At 36.8% G+C, this 26,235-nt stretch overlaps 1 protein-coding gene and 1 pseudogene across 2 annotated transcripts in view; one reads left to right on the top strand and one right to left on the bottom strand.

Annotated features, from left to right (window-relative positions):
- Positions 1-26,235, top strand: part of SOS1 (SOS Ras/Rac guanine nucleotide exchange factor 1) — a 160,480-nt gene that overhangs the window by 2,281 nt on the left and 131,964 nt on the right. The gene's annotated exons all lie outside the window — the stretch shown is intronic.
- LOC116764578 lies at positions 17,953-18,480 on the bottom strand (annotated as a pseudogene).

Here is a 26,235-nt window from a genome sequence, read left to right as displayed (position 1 = left end):
TAAAATATGCACTAAAGATGATTTTAAGCCACCAAACACAGGTTGAAAATATATTTGGTAGTTCAAAACCTGCATTTTCATCTGCTTGTTAGACATTTCCTGTGGATATCTCCATATCTTCTTTTCGACTTATTGTACTGTTTGCAGATGCATCAGCTTGTGTTATCTAACCTGAGGCTCTTTGAACATCCAGGTTTTCTTCACCTGGACGGCCTTTTGCCTGGCCTAACACCACTCATCCTCTGGACTCTCTAGACCTCAGATCTTTTCTCAGATCCTCAGGCCTGAGTTGGATAGTCTTTCTTTCAATCTAAATATTCTTTTAGCACCCTAGCCTAGCACTTAACAATTAATTTTAAGTTCCTATTTTTTTCCTGTTTAAGTTCCCCACCCCAACTAGATTGGATGGTCTTTGGGAACAGGGATGATATTTTACCCTCGTTTTATCCTCCATGTATACAGTGCCTGACGCCTGGTTGGCACTTAACTTTGAATGAAAGGGTAGGGAAAACCCAAACGAAACGATCAGCTCCCTCCCTTTCACCTATTAAAAAAGAATTCTTCTTGATTTATTAGCTGTATTATTTTATTTGACTGGTTCAAAACTTTGGAGTCATCTCTGATGACTTATTACTGCCCACACCCAGTCAGAGCCTGTAGCTTCATTCCCCTTGACATGTTCTTTTAATCTATTCCCCCTACTCCCACTGCTCTTGAGTCCCCTTTCCCAGACTACTGCTGTAGCCTCTTTACTGAGTTCACTGCCCCTCACCTCTCCTTTATCTATTTTTCAAATTTCAGAAGTTATGGGACACTTCTGAATGTGTCACACTCTTGTTCAGAACCGTTGATGTCTTTTGAGGGCATAGAATAAAGTGTATATTCTTTGGAATAAACTTGATGGTGATCTGTGGTCTGGCTTCATCCTGCTTTTCTGGATGGATTGCTTACCATAGTCTTTCATATACTCTATGCTTCAGCCAGACTGGACTACTACTTTTCCTGAAAATCCCCAGAAGGTCTCAATATATCTGTTAGTCTAAGTCCTACCTTATCTATTACATAAGCATATTGTGCCTACTGCAGACCAAGTATTGCTCTCATCACTAAGGATTAAAAGGTAATTGACATCATCCAGAAATGACTAAGTTCAAACATGATGGGAAGTGGCAGAAGATGAGTTTGGAGAGGAAACTGATTTACAGAGAATTTTTTGTATGTTAAGCTAAGGAGTATGAATTTTATCTTGAGGGGATAGATGGCATTGAGGAATTTTAAATAGGGGAGTAACATAAAATTTCAATTTTAGAAAATCCGCTTTGGCCATAGAATAGAAAATGGATTGGAGAATAATGAGACCCAAGGTAAGGAGAAAAGTTAGAAGAAGGCTAGGGTTAATAGTCCAGCCAAGAGATGATATGCATTTGAATTAGGATGGAAGTGTGGAGATGGATTTTACTTGAGAGATGTTTAAAATGCAGAATTGACAGGATCTAGTAACTCACTGATTGATTGGGGAAAATGGTAAGAGTAGGAGGATTCTTAAGTTTCTGGTTTGAGTGCCTTTAGTCAGGATAGAGAATGTAGGAGGAGAATCTGCTGGGGTGGAAAGAGTGGCATTATAAGATGAGTTTTGAACTTGTTGATTTAAAAGTCATTTTGGGTTATCCAGGTGGACTTGTCAAACTGACAACTGGTTGTTGGTATCTGGTGAAGCAGATTTGGGACTTCCAGGTGTGTGAGTAGAGCCATGAGAATAGACAAAGCTTATATCCTATGAAAGACTTACACATGAATGTTCATGGCAGTTCTGTTCAGCAGAAAATTGGAAACAACCCAAATGTCCATCAGCAGGTGAATTAATAAACAAATTGTGATATAGTCACACATTGGAATACTTCTCAGCAGTAAAAAGGAATGAACTATTGATATACAAGACAACGTTGCTGAATCTCAAAATAAGCTGAATGAAAGAAGCCGAAGAAACTGCCCCCTGCCCCCTCAAAAAACACCACAGTATATACTATAAATTTCTAGAAAATGCATCCATAGTGACAAAAAGCAAGTCAGTAGTTATTTTGGGGGGAGGCGTTTATGTTCATTTGTCTTGATTGTACCAGTAGTTTCAGGAGCGTATACATATATTAAAATTTAACGGATTTTACAGCTCAGATATGTGCAGTTTATTGTATGTTAATTGTACCTCAAAGAAGGTGTTAAAGTAGGTGAGGCCACCCACTGAAAATGATTAGAGATAAGAATGAAATAAGGCTGGCGTCAGAGCTGGGGAAATAGAATGGACAATAGGGTGTAGGGGAAGAGCAGAGGGAAAGGCATGAGTAAAGGAGATTAAGAAGGAAAGAGTCAGGTAGAAAGAATGGGACCCTAGTGTCTGAGAAGCTGAGAATGGAAGGAGTTTCAAGAAAAGTGTCATTAACTGTATCAGGCTATAGAAAAGTCAAATAAGGGGCCTGAAAAGTGTTAGTTAGATTTGACAGCTTAGGGGTCACTTACGTCCAAGCAGTTTCGGTGTGAGAATAGAAGATGGAAGAGCATGGAAAAAGAATAGCAAGAACAGATGAGTTTCTTCAGATTTTTTTTTCCCCCTAGAAGCTTGGAAATGAAGGGAAAAGAGATACTTCTGTGACAAGAAGGGGGTTCAATTTGGGGAAGACACTTGTTTTTTATTTGAAGGTGATGGAAACTTGTTTATGTTAGGAGGCTTTGGGGAAGGAGCTGATAGAGAATGCTAGTGAAGGTACTGAACAAGATGAGCTGAGGAACACAGCAGTGGGATTTGCCTTGAATTATTTGCCAGGTACTATTTTAAGTGCCTGGCATGTGTTCTCTTATTCTCACAGTATACTGTTATTGTCTCTATTTTATAAGAGAGAAAACTGAGGTTTGGAAAGTATAACTTGGTTACAGAGTCTGCATTTGTAAGCAGTATTGATGATGATCCGCTACCTCTGGCAGGAGTGATGACATCCTTTCTTCTGAGGTGGGAGGAGGTGAGATAAAATGGGTTTGTAGGTTGGGGAGCAGGTAGTTCATGCTCGGTAGCCACTATGTTCATGATGGAATGAAAGGCAAGATCCTTTACATAGAGTGAGGAAAGAGAAATGAGTAAGGAGTTTAAGAAGCATAATCCAGTTTTGGAATTGCTGCTGTGGAGTCTGGAGAAGGAGCCAACCAGTGAATTAGAAGGGAATTGCTCAGCAGTGCTGAGTGTGGAAGTTATAAATTTGGAGTAGCATTCATTGGTCTAGTGGTTGTGAGATTTTCCTCAGGCAGCACTCATCAGTTTAGGTAAATGGGTAGAGAAGGGTAGTTGGTTGCAGGTGGCTGCAGTAGAGACAAAGAGAACAGAGATGTTTCAGATGATTGGAAGTGAAGCTATAAGAGACATAATGGAGGTGTAAATGAGAGCTCCATGGATTAGAAATCTCAATGAGTTAGAAAAGGGTAATGGGAGCAGGTAAGGAATTATTTTACAGTTTACACCTGGATTTTATAATTTACATTTTACTGTTCGCTTTATCACATGCCTATCCATCTCTCTATTCATCCACCAATACAACTTACGTTTTGACGGATTTCAAAGTAAGTTGTGGACATCGGTACACTTTACCCCTAAATACTTCAGCATGTATGTCATTAACTTAGAGTTCAGTATTTGTTTGCAGTGCTTTTTGTTTTTTAGGTAAAATTTACATATAATAGAATACACAAATGTTAATTGTACCATTTAATGAATTTTGGCAAATCAGTACAACCTAAGCCTCTACCAAGATATCGAAGATCCCTCATGTGCCTTCTCAGTCAGTTCCTGCCCCCAACCTCCAGAAGCAACTGCTCTTCTGATCTTCTGTCATCCTACCATAGGTTAATATTATCTGTTCTAGGATATCATATAAATAGAATCGTACAGTATATATTTTTGGAAAGGCTTTTGAGATTGTGTTTATGAAGAATTCATTCCTTTTTTCTATCATATGAACGTGTCAAAAGTTTATCAAGTGGATGTATACCAGGGACGTTTCCAGTTTGGGGCCATTATGAATAAAGCTGCCATGAATGTTCTTATACAGGTTGTGTTGTAGAAATGTTTTCATTTCTCTAGGGTAAATATCAGGAGGAATGGCTCATAGAATAAGTGTCTGCTAGTTTTATAAGAAACTCCCAGACCTTTTCTCAAAGTGGTTGTACCATTTTATGTTCCCATCAACAATGTATGAGAGTTCCAGTTGCTCTACGTCCTTGCCAGTACTCAGTGTTATTAGTCTTCAATTGTAGTCGTTGTGGTGGGTGTGTAGGGTATCTCATTGTGTTTTTTTTTTTTTTTTTGCGGTACGTGGGCCTCTCACTGTTGTGGCCTCTCCCGTTGCGGACGGAGCACAGGCTCCAGACGCGCAGGCTCAGTAGTTGTGGCTCACGGGCCTAGCCGCTCCGCGGCATGTGGGATCTTCCCGGACCGGGGCACGAACCCATGTCCCCTGCATCAGCAGGCAGATTCTCAACCACTGCGCCACCAGGGAAGCCCTCATTGTGGTTTTAATTTGCTATATCCTGATGACTAATGATATTGAGCACTCTTTCTTGTTCTTGTAGGTTATTTGTATATCTTCTTTTGGGCAGTGTCTGTGTAAATCTGCTGCCCATTTAAAAAAATTGAGCTGTTTTTCTTTACAGTATTGAGTTGTGGGAGTTCTTTGTATATCCTGGTTAACTGTCCTTTATCAGATATATGTTTCATGAATATTTTCTTCTAGCCTGTGGCTTGTCTATTCATTTTCCTAATGGTGTTTTTTGATGAACCCGAGTTTTTAATATTGATGGAGTCAAATTTATCAGGTTTTTTTTCTTTTAAGGTTATTGTGCCCTGTCCCAGAACCCCTTGCCTGCCACCAAGTCATGAAGACATGGTCCTAATGCTATTTTCTAAAAGCTTTATAGTTTTAACTTTTACATAATCTGTGGTCCATTTCAAATTAATTGTGTATGATATGAGGTAAGAATTGAGATTCATATTTTTTATGCTTGTATCTAGTTATTTTAGAACTATTTGTCAAAGAGACTTTCCTTTCCCTGTTGGATTCTGTTGTTATTTTTGTGAAAATTAATGAATATATATTATATATTAATGTAAATGTATATTTAAATATGTAATATATATATAAAAAATATATATTTTTAGACTCTCCATTCTATTCCATTGATGTTTTGTTTATCTTTACCCGAATACCACACTATTGATTACTGTAGATTTATATTAAGTCTTAAAGTTAGGTAGTGTAAGTCCTCCTTCTTTTAAAATATTATTTTATTGTTTCTAGGTTTTGCATTTCAATATAAATTTTGAACCATTCTGTCAATTTCTACCAAAAAATCTTGGTGAGATTTTAATTGTAATTGCATTGAATCTGTAGATAACTAGGGAGGATTGACATCTTAACAATAGCAAATCTTTGGATTCATGAATGTAGTATAGGTCTCCATTTATTTAGACTTTTAAATTTCTCTCAGAAACACTTTAAGTGTAGAAGTCTTACATGTCTTTGGTTATGTTTAATCTGAAATATTTTGCTTTTTGATGCTATTATAAATTGTTTTAAAATTTTATTTTCCAGTTGTTTGCTACAAGTATATAAACAATAGGTGAAAATTTGGAGAGCAATAAAGAGAAGTTGCAGGGTAACACATGTGCCCAGGCCTAGAGAGAATTTAGTCCAAATGGGAGATGAAGGAGAGAGACTTCTAAGGGGAAAGAGAGAGGGAATTTCAGAAATTTTATATTGCTATCATTTGGAAGTCCTTAAATATGCATCGAGTCCTTCAGTATGCCGAAAATGCATGAAAAAGAAAGGCATTATGAAACTCAAAAGAGTTGTTTAATAAAGATGATACATCTGAATAAAAAACAAAAGCATGTAGCTAACTTTTGTATATTGATTTGTATCTTTGACCTTGCTCGTAGTTGTTTTGTAGATTTTATAGAATTTTCTACATAATTATGTCGTATGCAAATAGAGTCTTATATTTATTTCTTTTTCTTATTTTACTGACCAGGACTTCCATTACAGTGTTGAGTCAAAGTAGGGAGAGTGCTCATCCTGCCTTGTTCTCATTCTTAAGGGAAAAGCATGTCTTAATTCACCATTAAGGATGATGTTAGTTTTCATTGATGCTCTTTATCAGATTCAGGATTTCCCCTTCCACTTGTAGTTTTCTGAGAGTTTTGGGGTTTTCTAAAATCACAAATGGATATTGAAGTTTGTCAAATGATTTTTCTGTGTCTCTTAAAATAATCATAAGGTTTTTCTCCTTTATTCTCTCAGTATTATGGTAAATCATATTAATTGATTTTGAATGTTAACCTACATGTCCTGGATAAGCCATAGCAGATAGTATTTTATTGATTTCCTGCTTTGTGTCAGTATTCTAGGCACTATGCCTGGTACTTCACATACTTATCTCTGTTCTACCCATTGACTTCTCAAGGTGGTGATTTTTACAGCTGAGTTTTACAGATGAGGAAATGGATCCTCAGGCAAATTGCTCAAGATCTTGTGACTAATGAGTAGAATCAAGATTTGAACTTATGTCTGTTTAGCTTCAGAGACAACTCTTTCCACTGTATTGTGTTTCTTCCTTTAAGTAGGCAGTATAATACAGACAGTGGTGTTCTAATTGTCCTGCACCTTAGGTTTTAGGGAAGCAGTGTCTTAGGAGGGAAGGAGGCTGAATGAAGAGGGTTTTGAAACTCCTTGAGTTAGGCTGAGAAGCTTAACTCTTATACATATTGGGCTCTGTGTAGAATTGCATTTGACAAAAGGATTCTGCTGTATAAAAAAGTAATAATTTTAAAGGTGGTAGTTAATGAAAAGACAGCATAGACCATAAAGGAAAGGGCTGAGAAGTAATGGTCTTGGGATGGCAATAGGAAGCTAGGAGACTATCCTTGTATGTTTATATTTGGGAGTGAAGGAAGTGACATTTTAGTGGAAGTCGGAGTTAGCCAGGTGAGGATGAGGAGGAAGTGTGTTCCAAGGGTTTGTGGTCCAAAGAGTCTTTGGAGTCCAAGAGGAGCTCAGCATCTTAGGAATTCTGAGTAGCTGGAGTCTGGAGCGTGGGGCCAGGTCTTGTGAACCAAATTGTTTCATTTTATCTTGTGAGCAGTGAGGAACCACTGAAAGGTTTTAAGCAGGATATTGATAATTAGATATGAATTTTGAAGGATCACTGTCTGCTCTGTGGAGCCTGGATTAAATGGCAGCAGAACTGTAGGCAGGAAGGTAGGTTAGGGGACTTTTGCAGCAATTCATGGAAGGGATGATGGTGGTCTTGACTAGGGCAGTAGCTGTGGGGATAAAGAAAAGTGGACATATTTTATTTTTATTTATTTATTTTTGGCTGCATTGGGTCTTCGTTGCTGCGCATGGGCTTTCTTTAGTTGTGGCGAGCGGGGGCTATTCTTCGTTGCAGTGCACGGGCTTCTCACTGCGGTGGCTTCTCTTGTTGTGGAGCGCGGACTCTAGGCTCACAGGCTTCAGTAGTTGTGGCATGCGGGCTCAGTAGTTGTGATTTGCGGGCTCTAGAGCGCAGGCTCAGTAGTTGTGGCTCACGGGCTTAGTTGCTCCGCGGACTGTGGGATCTTCCCCGACCAGGGCTCGAACCTGTGTCCCCTGCACTGGCAGGTGGATTCTTAATCACTGCACCACCAGGGAAGTAGTGGACAGAGTTTAGATTTAGAGGTAGATTGGTAGTTGAATGACAGGGTAGTGAGAGGAGTCAAAGCTGATTCCCAGGATTCTGGCATAGGAGTCTAAGTGGTAATGGTGATGAAAGGGGGGATACTGGGAGAGGAACACCTTTGGAGGGGAACTAGGAAACCATCAGTACTCTGGGAATGAGAAGGTGTGAGAGAATTGTGATAGGAGGAATTTACACATTGTGGGTAGTCAAGCGTGCAAGCATGGAAGGGATCTTTGTTGGATTGTCCTTATTAATTACAGGCAGGTACAACCTGAAGGCCCTGATGATGCCTTTCAATGTGCATTTCAAATACCATCTCTACAAAGGCTTTCTACTACAATTCCATCCCCTAAATAGAATGAATCTCTTAATTTCTTTAGTACTTTATACTTCAATTTTAGTACTTAATGATAATCTGCCCTTTAAAGTTTGTTTGTATCTGTGGCTTCTCTCCTCCACGATATTGGGAGCTATTTGAGAGCATGATAGGATCCTGCTCACCTTTGTATTCCCTGTAATGCTTAGCATATTTCTCATGTATAGCAGGTGCTCAGTACATATGTTGAATTGTATGAAGTTCTGATCTTGTCCCCTCAAGAATATACTTACTGAGGAGTTAGTTGAGATCTTTACCAGTCAAAAGGCATTGGAATTGTCATGTTTGGTGTATCCTATTTTAGCAAATAGGGAAACAAATAATTCATTTGAAATGGCAAAATAGAAAAAATCAGTCTAATGCTGCAAGGGAGAAGCAGATGCCAAGATGGGATTAAGCATGCAAGAAATTTATTAGGAGAAGTGCTCGTGAGAGAAAATGAGGACAGAGGCAAGGAGAGTTGTCAGACTGATGTAAGTCTGACTCCAAGTGAAGGAGAGAGGTAAGGAAGGAAGTCTGGGTGAAAGTGTCGTAGTTCTAAGGAAGTTCACCAAGACCTCAGAAGTCCTTGAGCCAAAGTTGCCTATCACAAAAATTCCTCATCTCCCAGGACTAGGGCTGCCTTAGTATGCCTATGGTGCTCTTTGCCTGGCAGCAGCCAGTTGAGAAGTGTGGCCTCCATGCACAGTGATGGATTTCAGAGTGCAGCAGCTGGGGCCCACAGTCAAGTATTTCCCCTGGAGTCAGAGATCTGAGAGGCTCATTCTCATAGCCAGCCAGGGTCATGTCTGTGGCTATAAATTGCCTGATTTGGGAGAATTTAATTACATTATTCCCTCAGTTAAAGTGGTAATTTGTTCCCCCCAAACCCCTTATGCTTTAAGAAAAAAATACCTTAGGATGAGTTCTAAAAGTCAAAACTTAATTGTCATTGATATTAATAGTACAGTTTGCTTTAGTAGTTATCAAATAAAGTTTGCGTTTCATATTCAAGTTTATTTCATAATTAAACCTTTAATATACCAAACCACAAACAAAGCAGTAAAGATGAAAGAAAACAATGCAAACGATACCTGTATTATTACTGTATGAACTAGTGAGCCAGGAGCACTTCAGGCACTTCAGCAGTACCTTGAGTAGTCCAGCCGTCCAGTTATGAAGATGAGTGCTTTTTGACTTTCCTTTCTAGACTGAGCTGCCTCAGGCAGACAAACACAAATCAGTAAAAGAAATTACTCATAAAGTCAGATTCTGGAAATCTCCCATTGGAGTTGGGGAAGGGAGCATACACTGGAGAAAAGAAGTAATTTAAAGTTTTGGTTTTATGGACCCTGAACTACTCATATTATTTTTAAAGTAGGTATTTTAAAATTGTAATGGGAAGGTGATTTTGAAAAGAGTTTTCAAAATTTTCCTGCTGATTTTGACTGGTTTGGTTTTATTCACCAAATTTGTTGAGTATTTATTGTATGGCAAACATTATGGACAATTAAAAAATGAAACATAATTGTTGCTTTTATGAAACTTGTATATGGTGGTAAAAAGAAAATCTGTAACCTTCCCATATGTGTTAAAACACTCCAATCCTAGTGTACAGAAAGTTTGGTTCAGGGTTAAAAATAAAAATTTTAAAAATAGATAAAAAATAAGTCTTGGAATTTAAAAAAAGTTGAGTTTTAAATTAGAGACTTTTTGTAATAAGCTAACTTAAATTCCAGTTATTCTTTTATAATTCTGAAACAAACTTTTCCCTTTCTATATAGACAAGTCCCATTTTCTATTTTACTTACAATCTAAACCATTTGCAGGTAAATTGATTTCTGTGTATGGCTCAGTAGTTTGTAATGGAATGCACTTACTGATAATTGCATTCACAGCTGTTTTGTTTAAGGACTTTGATAGGATTCTGATTTCTGTCCATATGTTTAATAACTTTTTCTCTTATTTTGGTAAAAAACCATATATATATATATATATATATATATAACAAAATTATTTTAACCATTTCTAAGTGTAAATTCAGTGCCAAAAACTGCATGCATAAGGTTGTGCAACCATCACCACTATCTATTTCCAAAACTTTTCATCACCTCAAACAGAAACTCTGTACATATTAAGCAATAACTCCTAACTTCCCCCTCCCCCAGCCCCTGGTAACCTCTAATCTACTTTCTGATTTTATGAATTTGCCTATTCCAGATATTTCATGTAAGTGGAATCATACAATATTTGTCCTTTTGTGTATGATTTATTTTAGTTAGCATAATGTCTCATCCATATTGTATCAGAATTTAATTCCTTTTTAAGGCTGAATAATATTTCATTGCGTGTGTATACCACATTTTGTTTATTCGTTCCTCTGTTCGTGGACACTTGGGTTGTTTCTACCTTTTGGCAATTGTGAGTAATGCTACAGTGAACATTGGTATACAAGTATTTGTTTGAGTTCCCTTTTTCAGTTCTTTTGGGTATATACCTGGAAGTGGAATTGCTGGGTCACTTGGTAATGCTATGTTTAACTTTTTGAGGCACTGTCATACCGCTTTCCACAGCAGTCACATGATTTTACATTCCTACCAGCAATGTACAAAGGTTCCAGTTTCTCCACGTCTTCACTTATATGTTATTTTCTGTTTTTTTTTTGTTTTTAATTGCCATCCTAGTTGATGTGAAATGATACCTCATTGTGTTTGGGTTTGTATTTCCCTAATGACTAATAATGTTGAGCATCTTTTCATGTTCTTAACAGCCGTTTGTATATCTTCCATGGAGAAATGTCTGTTCAAGTCCATTGCCTATTTTAAAAATTAGGTTGTTTGTGTTTTCGTTGTTAAATGTTGGGACATCGTTGTATATTCTTGATATTAGACCCTTATCGGCTATATGATTTGTAAATATTTTCTCCCATTAAAACACAACCAAAAAGCTGTCTTTTCAGTTTCTTGATAATGTCCTTTGCACAAAAGTTTTAAATTTTGATGAAATTCAGTTTATCTATTTTTTTCTTTCATTGTTTGTGCTTTTGGTGTCATATCTGAGAATCCATTGCAAAATCCAAGATCATGAAGATTTACCCCTAAGTTTTCTTCTAAGAAATTTATGTTTTAGCTCTTATATTTAGGTCATTGATCCTTTTGGGGTTTAATTTTGTATTTGGTGTGAGTTAGGTGGAACTCACACCGAATACATGTGGAAATCTGTGGAAAATTCATTTCCACAGATGGAGAAATGAATTCATTCTTTTGCATATAGAAATCTGGTTGTTCCAGCACCATTTGTGGAAGAGATTGATCTTTCCCCACTGAATAGACTTGGCATCATTGTCAAAAATAAATTGACCGTAGATGTATAGGTTTATTTCTGGACTCTCTGTTCTATTCCATTGGTCTATGAGTCTGTCTTTATGGCAGTACCACACTGTTTTGTTTACTGTAGCATAGCATAGTAAGTTTTGAAATTAAGAAGTGGAGTCCTACAACTTCGTTTTTCTTTTTTATGATTGTTTTGGCTATTCAGCAATTCCATATGAATTTGAGAATTGGCATTTCCATTTCTGCAAAAAAGGCTATTGGAGTTTGATAGAAGTTGTATTGAATCTGTCGATTATTTTGGTTAGTATTGGCATCTTAATATAAAGTCTTCCTACCCATGAACACAGGATGTCTCTCCATTTATTTAGGTCTTCTTTAATTTTCTTCAGCCATATATTGTAGTTTTCAGGGTAAGATACTTCCACCTCTTTGGGTAAATCCATTCCTAGATATTTTATTCTTTTAGATGCTATTATTCTTTTAGTTGCTAAATGGAATTACACTCCTAATTTCCTTTTCAGATTGTACCTTGTAGGTGTAAAACACAACAGCTTTTTGTGTGTTGATTTTTGTTCTGCAACTTTGCTAAATTAATTTACTAGCTCTGGTAACTTTCTTATGGATTCTTCGGGACTTTTCTACATATAGGATGATGTCATCTGTAAATAAAAATAGTTTTACTTCTTCCTTTCCATTTGGATGCCTTTTATTTCTTTTTCTTGTTTGATTGCTCTGGCTAGAACATCTAGTACAGTTTTGAATAGCAGTGGTAAAGTGGGCATCCTAGTCTTATTCCTGATCTTGGGGTGAAAGCTTTCAGTTTAGCTGTGGGTTTTTCATAGATGCCCTTTGTCATGTTGAGGAAGTTCCCATCTATTTCTAATTTTAGGAGTGTTTTTATCATGAAAGGATGTTGGGTTTTGTCAAATGCCTTTTCTGAGTTAATTGAGTGATCATGTGTGTTTTCCTTTATTCTATTAATGTCTATTATATTGATTTTTTTAAAATGTTGAATTGCTTCTGCATTCTTGGGATAAATCCCAGTTGGTCGAGGTGCTGTTTTAATATGCTGTTGGATTCAATTTGCTAGTATTCTGTTAAGAATTTTTGCATCTATACTCATAAAGCATATCGGTCTGTAATTTTCTCATGATGTCTTTATCTGCCTTTGGTATTAAGGTAATGCTGGCTTCACAGAATGAGTTAAGAACTGTTCCTTCTTCTGTTTTTTTGGAATTCTTCACATGTTGGGTAAAGTTCACCAGTGCTGCTGTCTGGTCCTGCATCTTTCCTTGTTGGAAGGTTTTGATTACTGAGTCAGGTTTTGATTACTGATTTCTTGTTATATGTTGAGATTTTAAATTTCTTCTTGAGTCAGTTTAGGTTAATTTGTGTGTTTCTAGGAATTTGTCCATTTATTCTGTATTATCTAGTTTTTCGGTGTGTAATTGTTCATAGTATTTTCTTACAATCTGTTTTATTTCTGTGAGGGCAGTGGTAATAATGTCCCCACTTTCATTTCTGATTTTAGTTATTTTTGTCTTTTCTTTTTCTTAGATGGTCTATAAAAGGTTTGTCAATTTTGCTGGTTTTTTTCAAAGAAGCAGCTTTTGGTTTCATTGATTCTGTCTGTTGTTTCTCTGTTCTCTGTTTCATTTATCTCTAATTTTTATTATTTCCTAGCTTTGAGTTTAATTTCTTTTCTAGTACCCCGACATGTAAAGTTAGGTTGTTGATATCTTTTTTCTTTTTTAACGTAGACATTTATAGTCATAAATATCCATCCAAGTGCTGCTTTTGCTGTATCCTTTAAGTTTTGGTATGTTGTGTTTTCCCTAAGTATTTTCTAATTTCCCTTAGGATTTCTTCTTTGAACCTTTGGATGTTTAAGAATGTGTTGTTTAACTTCTACATATTTGTGAGTTTTCCAGTTTTCCCGCAGTTGTTGATTTCTATCTTTATTCTTAGTCAGAAAAGGTTCTGTCTGATTTCAGTCTTTTTAAATTTATTGAGTCTTTGTTTTGTGGCATAACATATGGCTTATCCTGGAGAATGTTCCATACGTACCTGAGAAGAATGTGTATTCTACTGTTACTGGGTAAAGTGTTCTCTATATGTCTGTTAGGATTATAGTGTTCAAGTCCTCTACTTCCTTATTGACCTTCTATCTAGATGTTGTGTTATTGAAATTGGTGTATTGAACTAATATTTCTCCCTTCAGTTTGGTCAATGTTTACTTCATATCTTTTGGGGGTCTGTTGTTTGTGCATATATATTTATTTGTTTTTAAAAGAAATTTTATTGAAGTATAGTTGATTTATAATGTTGTGTTAGTTTCAGGTGCACAGCACAGTGGTTCAGTTGTGTGTGTGTGTGTGTGTGTGTATGTATTCTTTTTCAGATTCTTTTCCCTTATAGGTTGTTACAAGATATTGACTGTAGTTCTGGGTGCTATACAGTAGGTACTTGTTGGTTATCTATTTTATAAATAGTGGTGTGTATATGTTAACATATATGTTTACAATTGTTTTATCTTCTTGATGAATTGACCCTTTTTTCAAAATAAAATGTCCTTCTTTGTCTCTTGTAACAGTTTTTGATCTAATGCCTATTTCGTCTGATATTAGAATAACCACACTAATACTCTTTTGTTTTCTGTTTTCATGGAATGTCTTTTTCCATCCTTTCGCTTTGAAACTATTTATACTTTTGTGTATAAAGTGAGTCTCTATAGGCAGCGTATAGTTGGATCATGTTTTTTAATCCATCCTGCCAATCTGGCTTTGATTGGAAAGTTTAACCCAATTAAATTTAAAGTTAATGGCTGATAAGGAAGGACCTCTGCCATCATTTTGCTGTTTTGTTGTGAAATTTTATACCTTTTTTGTGGCTCATTTCCTCCATTACATACTGCCTTCTTGTTTTTTTTTCTAATTAGTTTATTGTAGTGAACCATTCTCATTTCCTTCTCATTTCCTTTTGTGTGTATTTTTAAAAAATATTTATTTGGCCGCTCTGAGTCATAGTTATGGCATGCAGGATCTTTAGTTGTGGCATGTTGGTTCTTAGTTATGGCATGGGGGATCTAGTTCCCTGACCAGAGATAGAACCTGGCGGAGTCTTAACTACTGGACCACCAGGGACATCGCTTGTGTGTATTTTTTAGATATTGTCTTTGTGGTGAATTACATTTAATGTCCTAAATTTATAACAGTTTAGTTTGCATTGATGTGCACTTAACTTCAGTAACATACAGCTCAGTCTTACCCCCTTATGTTGCTGTCGTCACAAATTACATCTTTATACATTGTGTATCCAGTATCATGGACTCAGTTATTTTTTATGCATTTGTCTTTGAAATCCTATAGGAAATACAGCAAAGTTAGAAACCAGATATACAGTAATACTTGTTTTTATATTTGCCAGTGTATTTACCTTTACTAGAGACCTTTATTTCATCATATGACTGAGTTGCTGTTTAGTGTCCTTTCATTTCAGCTTGAAGGACTATCTTTAGCACTTCTTGTAGGGCAGGTCTGATGGTAGTGAACACCCTCAGCTTTTGTTTATCTGGCAACATCTTAATTTGTACCTCATTTTTTTTTTTTTTTTTTTTTTGCGGTACGTGGGCCTCTCACTGCCGTGGCCTCTCCCGTTGTGGAGCATAGGCTTCGGACGCGCAGGCTCAGTGGCCATGGCTCACGGGCCCAGCCCACCCCGCGGCACGTGGGATCTTCCCGGACCGGGGCACAAATCCGTGTCCCCCGCATCGGCAGGCGGACTCTCAACCACTGCGCCACCAGGGAAGCCCTGTACCTCATTTTGAAGGACAGTTTTGCCAGATATAGAATTCTTGGTTGACATTTTTTTTCTTTCCACACTTAAATATGCCATCCTACTGTATTTGGGCCTCCGCAGTTTCTGATAAGAAATAAGCTGCTGATCTTATTGAGGACCCCTTGTACATGAAGAGTTGCTTCTCCTGCTGCTTTTAGGGTTTTTTGTCTTTGTTTTTGACAGTTGGATTATAATGTGCCTTGGTGTGTGTTTCTTGGAATTTATCCTACTTAGATTTTATTGAACTTTTTGAATTTGTAGATTAATGTATTTCATCAGATTTGGGGTGTTTTCAGCCATTATTTCCTCAAATGTTATTTCTGTCCCTTTCTCTCTTCTCCTTCTGGGACTCCCATAATGCATGTTCTGGTCTACTTGTTATCCCACAGGTCCCTTAGGTTTTGTTTACTATTTTTTAAAAAAGCATTTTGAGCATATTTAAGTCAGTTGTTTGAAAGTTTTTGCCTAGTTAGTCTGATGTCTGGGCTTCCTTAGCCAGTTTCTCTCAGTTAATTTTGTTCCTTTGAACATGCCATACTTTCCTGTTTTTTTGTATGCTATGTGATTTTTTTCCTTTTTTTAAAACTGGGCATTTGAATACTATAATATGGTAACTATTGAAATCAGATTCTTCCCTTTCGCCAGGGCTTGCTGTTTTATTGTTTGTTTTTATTTGGTTTTGTTTTTGATGGTTGAAGGTTAGCAATATGTTTGTTTAATGAGTTTCATAAGTGATTGTTTTTTTTCAAACACAGTATTCCTTGGTGTGTATAATCACTGGAGTCTCTGTTACTTAGCCTGTGTTTCCATAGTATTTTGACAGAGATTTCTTTGAGCTCCAGGAGCTAAAAAAATCAACCAAACAAACAACAACAGAAACCTCTCCCAGTCTGTACAGGTTGGCTCTGTGCTGGTGCACTCTTGTAACACCTTGTGAATTGCCAGTGGGACATAGCACTAATAATTAGAGTAAAATTCGGATCTATACCCTGAGATTTGTCCATTGTGCTATGTAAGATAAAGTTTTCTGCTTTTCACAAGAAAATAATTTGTATTTGGTTTAAATTAGTTGTGTCCTAGTATTTGGTTTTTAAAATTCTTAGTTCTTGACTTAACAAGCAGAGAGGTACTTTCAGAACCCTTGTTACTCTGTTCCACTGGAGAACCCAATTAAATTCAAGAAATATTTGAGGAGCTTCTGTATGCAAAATCTTGTGATTGGCTTCATAGGGTAGTAAAAGGATAACCAGGATTTTGCATCAAAGTATTTATAATATAGTGAATGATAAGATAGTTCCAAATATAGATATCATTTAAAGAACTAATATAGTATCTTCAAAAAAATAATGCAGCACAAATGTGTAAATCTTCTTAATCATTGGATAAATGGTTGAATTAACTATGTTCTAGATATATATGCATACATAACATAACTTTGAGGAGCTAAGGCTAGGCTAAGAAGTACTCCTGAATAGATACAGGCTACTTCATTATTTCTTAAACATCTTCGTTTTTTAAAGTAGTAGTCTGTGAAATTCTATCAGTTGTACTTTCATTTAAATTAACAAATATACTTCTTTATAAAATCACAAATACAGTTGACCCTTGAACAACACAGGTTTGAACTGTATGGGTACACTTATACATGGATATTTTGCAGTAGTAAATGCTACAGTACAACACTTGGTGGTTAGTTGAATCTGCAGATGCAGTGGAACCGTGGATATGGAAGGCCTGCTCTTAAGCTATATGTGGATTAAACCCCGAGTTGAATGGCCAACTGTACCTTTAGGAAAATATAAGCTACATGTTGTTTACATTAGTTTATTTAGAGTGCCTTTCTCAATATCTGTAACTGAAATCACACCTGTTCATGAGAGATTGAGAGTCTTAGTGGGTGGAAAGGGAGACAGTGGATTATTTAAGCACATTCAGTGTATTTTGGAGGGTGGCAAGGCTTTGGGCGTTTAGGACAGCATTGGCAGGTGGATTCTTAACCACTGCACCACCAGGGCAGTCCCACTACAGTGTTCTTAGTTGTGTTGCTACTTTACATTTTTACGCTAACATGTTTGCTATTGAACTCATCAACATTTAATAATCCATAGTAGCAAATTCTTGAAAATACAGTTAATTTATAAACTCATCTTAGTCCGTGGTAATTTTTTCAAATGTTTTTCATATTTACATTTTTATATAGTTAATATACTTTTCAATATTGAACATGACAAATATAAAAAGTATCCTATTTCATTTTTTAAATTAAAAACCATAATGCTTTATAAAAGTTATTTTAACTTATAGAACACAATCACAAAATTCAAAGCTCAAAAGATTATACAGTGAAAATCTTCCATCTCACTCCTCTGCTCCACTGTTCTTGCATTCTACGCAGGGGTAACCAATTTACAAGTTTCTTGTGTAGAGATTTTTTCATGATAAGCTTGTGTATGTGTATATATGTGTGTGGTGTATGTGTGTGTGTGTTTTTGGTACACCTTTTTTTAGTATCTTTGTTTTTTCCCCCCTTTTCAGTATATTTTGGAGAGCATAGCAGTTAAGATTATCACCTTTATTCTTTTCTATGGCTACATACTATTATTTAGTTGTACTATAATTTAACTAGTCTCTTTTTTTTTAATTAGGTCATGTCTTTTATTAACTAGTGCACAATTACTTGTCTTCTGGTTTCTTTAAACAATAGGTAAGACAACATTTGCCACAATACTGTGTGTCAAAGTGGTTCACCATAAAAACTCCAGCACCACGTTCATCTGAAGGGCACTCCCGACGAAGGCGACTGATTTTGCCATTCTCCTCCACCTTATAGTATTTTAGGACAGCCAGCTTAACCTTCTTTCTCTTATGCTTGTTCTTCTTGAGAGTGGTGTAAGACTTCTTCCTTTTCTTAGCACCACCATGAAGTCTCAACATTAAGATGAAGAGTGGTCTCCTTTTGAATGTTGTAGTCAAAGTACGTCCATCTTCCACTTGCTTGCCAGCAAAGATCAGTCTTTGCTGGTCAGGAGGAATTCCTTCCTTATCCTGGATCTTGGCCTTTACATTTTCTGTTGTATCTGAGGGTTCAACTTCAAGAGTGATGGTCATCCCTGGAAGGTCTTCATGAAAATCTGCACCTTGGCGGCAGTTCTGCCGCAGGTGGCAGATCCAAAAGCTAACTAGTCCCTTATTGAGAAACATTGAGGTCACTTTCTGTCTTTTTGTATTATAAACACTTGTAGCAAAAACTTGTATATATGTCCTATCACATATGAGTGAAATGTTTCTTCATGTCTCTTGCCCATTTTCTAATTGTTTGCTCTTTTACTGTTGAGTTTTGAGAGGTCTTTATATATTTTGGATGCTAATACTTTGTTGGGCCTGTGGCTTGGAAATGTTTTGTCCCACTACTTACCTTGTCTTTTTATCCACTTTCCAGGGGCTTTCTCAGAGCAAAAGATTTAAATTTTGGTGAAGTCCAATTTATCAGTATTTTACTTGTTAAAAAATATTTATTTATTTATTTATTTTGACTGCGCTGGGTCTTAGTTGTGGCACACGGGATCTTTGTTGCGGCATGCAGGACCATTTTAGTTGCGGCATGTGGGCTCCTTAGTTGTGGCATGTGGACTCTTAGTTGCAGCATGCACGCAGGATCTAGTTCCCCAACCAGGGGTCAAACCCGGGCCGCCTGCATTGGGAGCGTGGAATCTTACCCACTAGACCACAAGGGAAGTCCCTATCAGTATTTTTCTTTTATGGGTTGGTGTCAAGTCTTAAGTACTCTTTGAATATCCATGGACCCTGAAATTTTTTTCGTGTATTTTTTTCCTAAAAGCTTTATAGTATTACATTTTACATTTAAGTCCATGATACATTTTGTGTTATTTTTGCATAAGGTATGAGACTTAAGTTGAAGTGCATTTTTTGGCCTATGGATGTCCATTTGCTCCAGCACCATTTGTTGGAAAGGCAGTCCCTCCTTCATTGAATTGCTTTTGTACTTTTGTCAAAAATTGGGCATATTTTTATGGGTCTATTTCTAGGTTCTCTCTTCTGTTCCATGTGTTTCTCTCTATCTGCCAATGCTACACAGTTTTTATTACTATAGCTGTAAAATAGGTCTTGAAATTGGGTAGGATGGTTCCTTTCATTTTATTCTTTTCCCAAATTAGAATTTTAGTAATTCTAGTTACTTTCCCTTTTCATATAAATTTTAGAATAATCTTGTCAATATCTACACAAAATCTTTCTTGGGATATTGGTAGGAGTTGTGCTAAACCCATGTATTAATATGAGGGGAGTGGGAGAATTGACACCCTTACTATGTTGAGTCTCCCATTCCATGAACATTGAATGTCTCTTCATTTATATTTAGATTGGTTTCCTTCATCAATATTTTGCCATTTTTAGCATACAAATCTTGTGCTTGTTTTGTTAGATTTGTACCTAATATTTTGGGTTTGTGAGGTTTTTTTATAATATTTTATTTTGTGTGTCCATGTGTTCATTGCAAATAGAGTTGATTTTTTTTACATGTTTATCTTATGACCATACTGAATTCACTTGTTTGTTCTAGGTTTTTATTTTTTTTGCTTTTGTAGATTCTTTGCAGTTTCTACCCAATCATGTAGCTGACAAATAGGGATGGTTTTATTTTTTCCTTTCAAATTTGTGTTTTTTATATCCTTTTCTTGTTTTATTGCACTGGCAAGAACTTTCAGCACTATGTTCAATGAGTATGTTGAGAGGGGACATTATGTCTTTTTCCCCAGTTTTAAGGGGAAAGTATTCAGTCTTTCACTCTTAAGTGTATGTTAAATATACGTTTCTGTAGATGCTCTTTATCAAGTTGAAGAAGTTCCCTCTTATTCCTCTTTCTCTGAGAGGTTTTTTTTTTCTGCATGAATGGGTACTGAGTTTTGTCAAATACTCTTCTTATTTACCTCAATTGAGATGAATTATGTGGTTTTTTTCTTTAGCTTTTTAATGTGGTGGATTACATTGGTTGGTTTTAGAATATTGGTCTAGACCTGCATCCCTGGAATAAACTCTGCTTGGTCATAGTGTATGATTCTTTTTGTGTATTGCCAAATTTGATTTGCTAATATTTTGTTAAGGATCTGTAATTATGAAGGATGTTGGTCTGTAGTTTTCCTTTTTTATTCTGTGTTTATCTGTTTTTTTTTGTTTTTTTTAAATCAGGGTAATACTAGCTTAATAAAATGAATTTGAAAGTATGCCCTTCAATTTTATTTTCTAGAAGAGATTGTGGAAAATTGGTGTTAATTCTTTAAAAGTTTGCTATAATTTTCAGTGAAACCATCTGGACCTGGAGAGGTTTTTGGATGTTTTGAAATCACCAATTCAATTTATTTATTTAATAGGTATAGGACTCTCCAAATTATTATTATTATTTTTGCGGTATGCGGGGCTCTCACTGTTGTGGCCTCTCCCGTTGCGGAGCACAGGCTCCGGACGCGCAGGGTCAGCGGCCATGGCTCATGGGCCTAGCCACTCCATGGCATGTGGGATCTTCCCGGACCAGGGCACGAACCTGTGTCCCCTGCATCGGCAGGCGGACTCTCAGCCACTGCGCCACCAGGGAAGCCCTATCCAAATTATTTACTTCATATTGGGTAAGTTGTGGTAGTTTTTTGTTTTGTTTCATTTTGTGAGAAATTGGTTCATTTCTTCTAAATCATCGTTATATGTTGGTGACGAGTTGTTAGGATTAGAAAGGCTCCCCTAGACACCCGAACAGTATAAGGATGAAACATTCTTCATGGTTTTATGATGAAAATTATAATCTTTTAGCTTTATAGCTCTCTGAAGAAAATGTTCAATCAAAAGATTAAATCATACAAAGCATTTAACATTTTTAAACAGTTGCCTAATAACAAACTTTTAAAAGAGATTATGCATAGCACTAAATTATGTTTGTCAAATATTTGAATAGTGTTTCCTTACTGTCCTTTCGTAGTTGCAGGGTGTGTAGAGATGTTCATGTTTCATTCCTGACTTATTCCTTATGTTGGTAATTTGTGTCTTCACTTTTTTTCCTTTGTCAATCTTGCTAGATGTTTGTTGATTTTTTTAAAAATTAATTTTTATTGGAGTAGAGTTGCTTTACAATGTTGTGTTAACTTCTGCTGTATAGCAAACTGAATCAGTTATACGTATACATATATCCACTCTTTTTTAGATTTCCTTCCCATTTAGGTCACCACACATCATTGAGTGGAGTTCCCTGTGCTATACGGTAGGTTCTCATTAGTTATCTGTTTTATACATAGTAGTATATATATGTCAGTCCCAATCTCCCAGTTCATCCCACCTTCCCCTTTCCCCCATGGTAACCGTAAGTTTGTTCTCTACATCTGTGACTCCATTTCTGCTTTGTAGATAAGTTCATCTGTACCACTTTTCTAGATTCCACATATAAGCAATTTTATACAATATTTGTTTTTCTCTTTCTTACTTACTTCACTTTGTATGACAATTTCTAGGTCCATCCACATATCTGCAAATGGCGCTATTTTGTTCCTTTTTATGGCTAATATTCCATGGTATATATTATCCACATCTTCTTTATCCATTCTTCTGTCAGTGGTCATTTAGGTTGCTTCTATGTTCTGGCTGTTATAACTAGTGCTGCAGTGAACATTGGGGTGCATGCATCCTTTTGGTTGGTTGTCAGTTTTTGATCTCTTAAAAGAACCAACTGTTTCACTGATTTTTCTCTGTTTTTCTGTTTTCAGTTTTACTGATTTCTACTGTATCTTTATTATTTCCTTCCTTTCTCTTGCTTTGCTTCTAGTTTGCTCTTCTTTTTTTGAGATTCTTGAGGTGGAAACTTAGGTTATTGACTTGTGGCTTTTCCTTTTGATTTGAGGCTTTTCTTTTTTTAAATTTCTTTCTCAGCACTGTTTTACCTATGTCTCACAAATTTTGCTATGCTGTATTTTCATTTTCCTTTAGTTCTGTTATATGTATTTTAAAATTTCCCCTGATAATTCCTCTTTGATCCATAGATTGTTTATATAAAGTGTGTTGTTTAGAGAGCTGAGTGGCGGCTGTGGATACTCTGGGTGCCTGCTGTGCATGTGTGTGGCCACCTGGTGTACACAGGCTCTGGCAGCAGCCACGGGCTGGCCGGACTGAGGCAATTTTCTGGATGACAAACAATGGCTCAGCACGGTGTCTCAGTACAACCACGAGGCTGGACAGTGGATCCAATTCTGAGATGCCTGTTGTCAGGCCTGAGCTCCTGTGGTGGGAGTGCCAAGTCCAAACCACTGGACTAACAGAGAACCTCAGACTCCAGGGAATATTAATCGGTATGAGCTCTCCCGGAGGTCCTCATCTTGGCACCAAGACCTGGCTCCACCCAACTGCCTGCCACCTCCAGTGCTGGATGCCTCAGACCAAACAACCAGCAAGACAGGAGCACAGCCCCACCTATCAAGAAAAATGAGATGACAAAAAAATATGGTACAGACAAAGGAGCAAGGTAAAAACTTACAAGACCAAATAAATGAGAAAATAAGCAATCTATCTGAAAAAGAATTCAGAGTAATGATAGTAAAGGTGATCTTAAATCTAGGAAGTAGAATGGAGGCATGGATCAAGAAAATACAAGAAATGTTTAACAAGGACGTAGAAGAACTGAAGAACAAACAAACAGTGATGAACAGCACAGTAATTGAAATGAAAAATACACTAGAAAGACTCAGTAGAACAACTGAAGCAGAAAAATAAGTGAGCTGGAAGATAGAATGGTGGAAATAACTGCTGAGGAGCAGAATAAAGAAAAAAGAATGAAAAGAAATGAGCACAGTCTCAGAGACCTCTGGGACAACATTAAATGCACCAACATTCAAATTATAAGAGTCCCAGAAGAAGAAGAGAAAGAGAAAGGGTCTGAGAAAATATTTGAAGAGGTTATAGTCGAAAACTTCCCTAACATGGAAAAGGAAATAGTCAGCCAAGTCCAGGAAGCACAGAGTTCCATACAGGATAAACCCAAGGAGAAACATGCCGAGACACATATTAATCAAACTAACAAAAGTTAAATTCAAAGAAAAAGTATTAAAAGCAGCAAGGTGAAAAGCAACAAATAACATACAAGGGAATCCCCATAAGGTTGTCAGCTGATTTTTCAGCAGAAACAATGCAGGCCAGATGGGAGTGGCAGGATATATTAAAAGTAATGAAAGGGAAAAACTTAAAACCAAGATTAGTCTACTCAGTAAGGATCTCACTCAGGTTCGACGGAGAAATCAAAAGCTTTACAGACAAGCAAAAGCTAAGAGAATTCAGCACCTCCAAACCAGCTTTACCACAAATGCTAACAGAACTTCTCTAGGAGGGAATCACAAGAGAAGAAAAAGACCCACACACAAAAAAAATCCAAAACAATTAAGAAAAGGGTAATAGGAACATACATATCAATAATTACCTTGAATGTAAATGGATTAAATGTTCCAACCAAAAGACACAGGCTGGCTGAATGGATACAAAAATAAGACTTGTATATGCACTGTCTACAATAGACCCACTTCAGACCTAGGGACACATACAGACTGAAAGTGAGGGGATGGAAAAATATATTTCATGCAAATGGAAATCAGAAGAAAGCTGGAGTAACAATACTCATATCAGTTAAAATAGACTTTAAAATAAAGACTGTTAAGCTGTGACAAAGTGAGAGAGTGGTATGCACATATATACACTACCAAACGTAAAATAGATAGCTAGTGGGAAGCAGCTGCATAGCACAGGGAGATCAGCTCGGTGCTTTTTGACCACCTAGAGGTGTGGGAGAGGGAGGGTGGGAGGGAGGGAGACGCAAGAGGGAAGAGATATGGGAACATATGTAAATGTATAACTGATTCACTTTGTTATAAAGCAGAAACTAACACACCATTGAAAAGCAATTATACTCCAATAAAGATGTTTAAAAAAGTAAAATAATAAAATAAGTTAAAGACTGTTACAAGAGACAAGGAAGGACACTACATAATGATCAAGGGATCAATCCAAGAAGAAGGTATATAACAACTGTAAATATTTATGCACCCAACATAGGAGCACCTCAATGCATAAGGCGAATGTTAACCTAAAAGGGGACATTGACAGTAACACAATAATAGTGGGGTTTTTTAACAGCCCGCTTACACCAATGGACAGATCATCCAGACAGAAAATAAATAAGGAAACACAGCTTTAAATGGCACAATAGACCAGATAGACTTAGTTGATGCTTAAAGAACATTCCACCAGAAAGTGGCAGATTACACTTTCTTCTCAACTGCACACCAGACATTCTCCAGGATAGATCACATCTTGGGTCACAAATCAAGCCTCGGTAAATTTAAGAAAATTGAAATCATATCAAGCATCTTTCTGACCACAATGCTATGAGATTAGAAATCAGTTACAGGAAACAAAACTATAAAAAACACAAACACGTGGAGGCTAAACAATACACTACTAAGTAACCAAGAGGTCACTGAAGAAATCAAAAAGGAAGTCAAAAAATACATAGAAACAAACTACAACAAAAACACCACAGCCCAACACCTATGAGACACGGCGAAAGCAGCTCTAAGAGGGCAGTTTATAGCAATTCAATCTCACCTCAAGAAACAAAACTCTCAAACAATCTAACCTTACACCTAAAGCAAGTAGTGAAAGAAGAAGAAGAGGAGGAGGAGGAGGAAGAAAAAGAAGAAAAACTCCAATGTTAGTAGAAGGAAAGAAAGGTTAGAGCAGAAATAAACAAAATAGAAATGAGGAAGACAGTAACAAAGATCAATAAAACTAAAAGCTGGTTCTCTGAGAAGATAAACAAAACTGATAAGCCTTTAGCCAGACTGATCAAGGAAAAAAGGGAGAGGTTTCAAATCAATAAAATTAGAAATGAAAAAGGTAAAATTTCAACTGACACTGAAGAAATAAAAAGGATCATAAGAGACTACTATAAGCAACTATATGCCAATAAAACGGACAACCTGGAAGAAATGGACACATTCTTAGAAAGGTACAACCTTCCAAGACTGAACCAGGAAAAAATGGAAAATATAAACAGACCAATCACAAGTAATGAAATTGAAACTGTAATTAAAAATCTTCCAGCAGGGGCTTCCCTCATGGCACAGTGGTTAAGAATCCACCTGTCAATGCAGGGGACACGGGTTCCATCTCTGGTATGGGAAGGTCCCACATGCTGTGGAGCAACTAAGCCTGGGCAGCACAACTACTGAGCCTGCACTCTAGAGCCCAAGAGCCACAACTACTGAAGCCTGTGTTCCTAAAGCCTGTGCTCTGCAAGAAGAGAAGCTACCACAATGAGAAGCCCACGCACCACAACAAAGAGTAGCCCCTGCTTGCCACAACTAGAGAAAGCCCGCGTGCAGCAATGAAGACCCAACACAGCCAAAAATAAATAAGTAAATTAAAACAAAAAACCTTCCAACAAAGAGAAGTCCAGGACCAGATGGCTTCACAGGCAAATATTATTAAACATTTAGAGAAGAGCTGACACCTATCTTACTCAAGCTCTTCCAAAAAATTGCAGAGGGAGGAACACTCCCAAACTCATTCTACAAACCACTATCGCCCTGATACCAAAACCAGACAAAGATATCACAAATAAAGAAAATTACAGGCCAGTATCACTGATGAACATAGATGTAAAAGTCCTCAACAATATGCTAGGAAACAGAATCCAACAACATATTAAAAGGATCATACACCATGATCAAGTGGGGTTTATCCCAGGGATGCAAGGATTCTTCAGCATACGCAAATCAACGTGATACACCATATTAAGAAATTAAAGAATAAAACCATATGATCATCTCAATAGATGCAGAGAAAGCTTTTGACAAAATTCAACACCCATAAGTGTGCATAGAGGGAACCTACCTCAACATAATAAAGGCCATATAT

This window comes from Phocoena sinus, chromosome 13 (genome assembly GCF_008692025.1).
Source record: "Phocoena sinus isolate mPhoSin1 chromosome 13, mPhoSin1.pri, whole genome shotgun sequence".
In the NCBI taxonomy this organism is placed as follows: domain Eukaryota; kingdom Metazoa; phylum Chordata; class Mammalia; order Artiodactyla; family Phocoenidae; genus Phocoena; species Phocoena sinus.
Note: the sequence above shows the minus strand (reverse complement) of the source record. Positions and strands in the feature narration are given on the sequence as shown.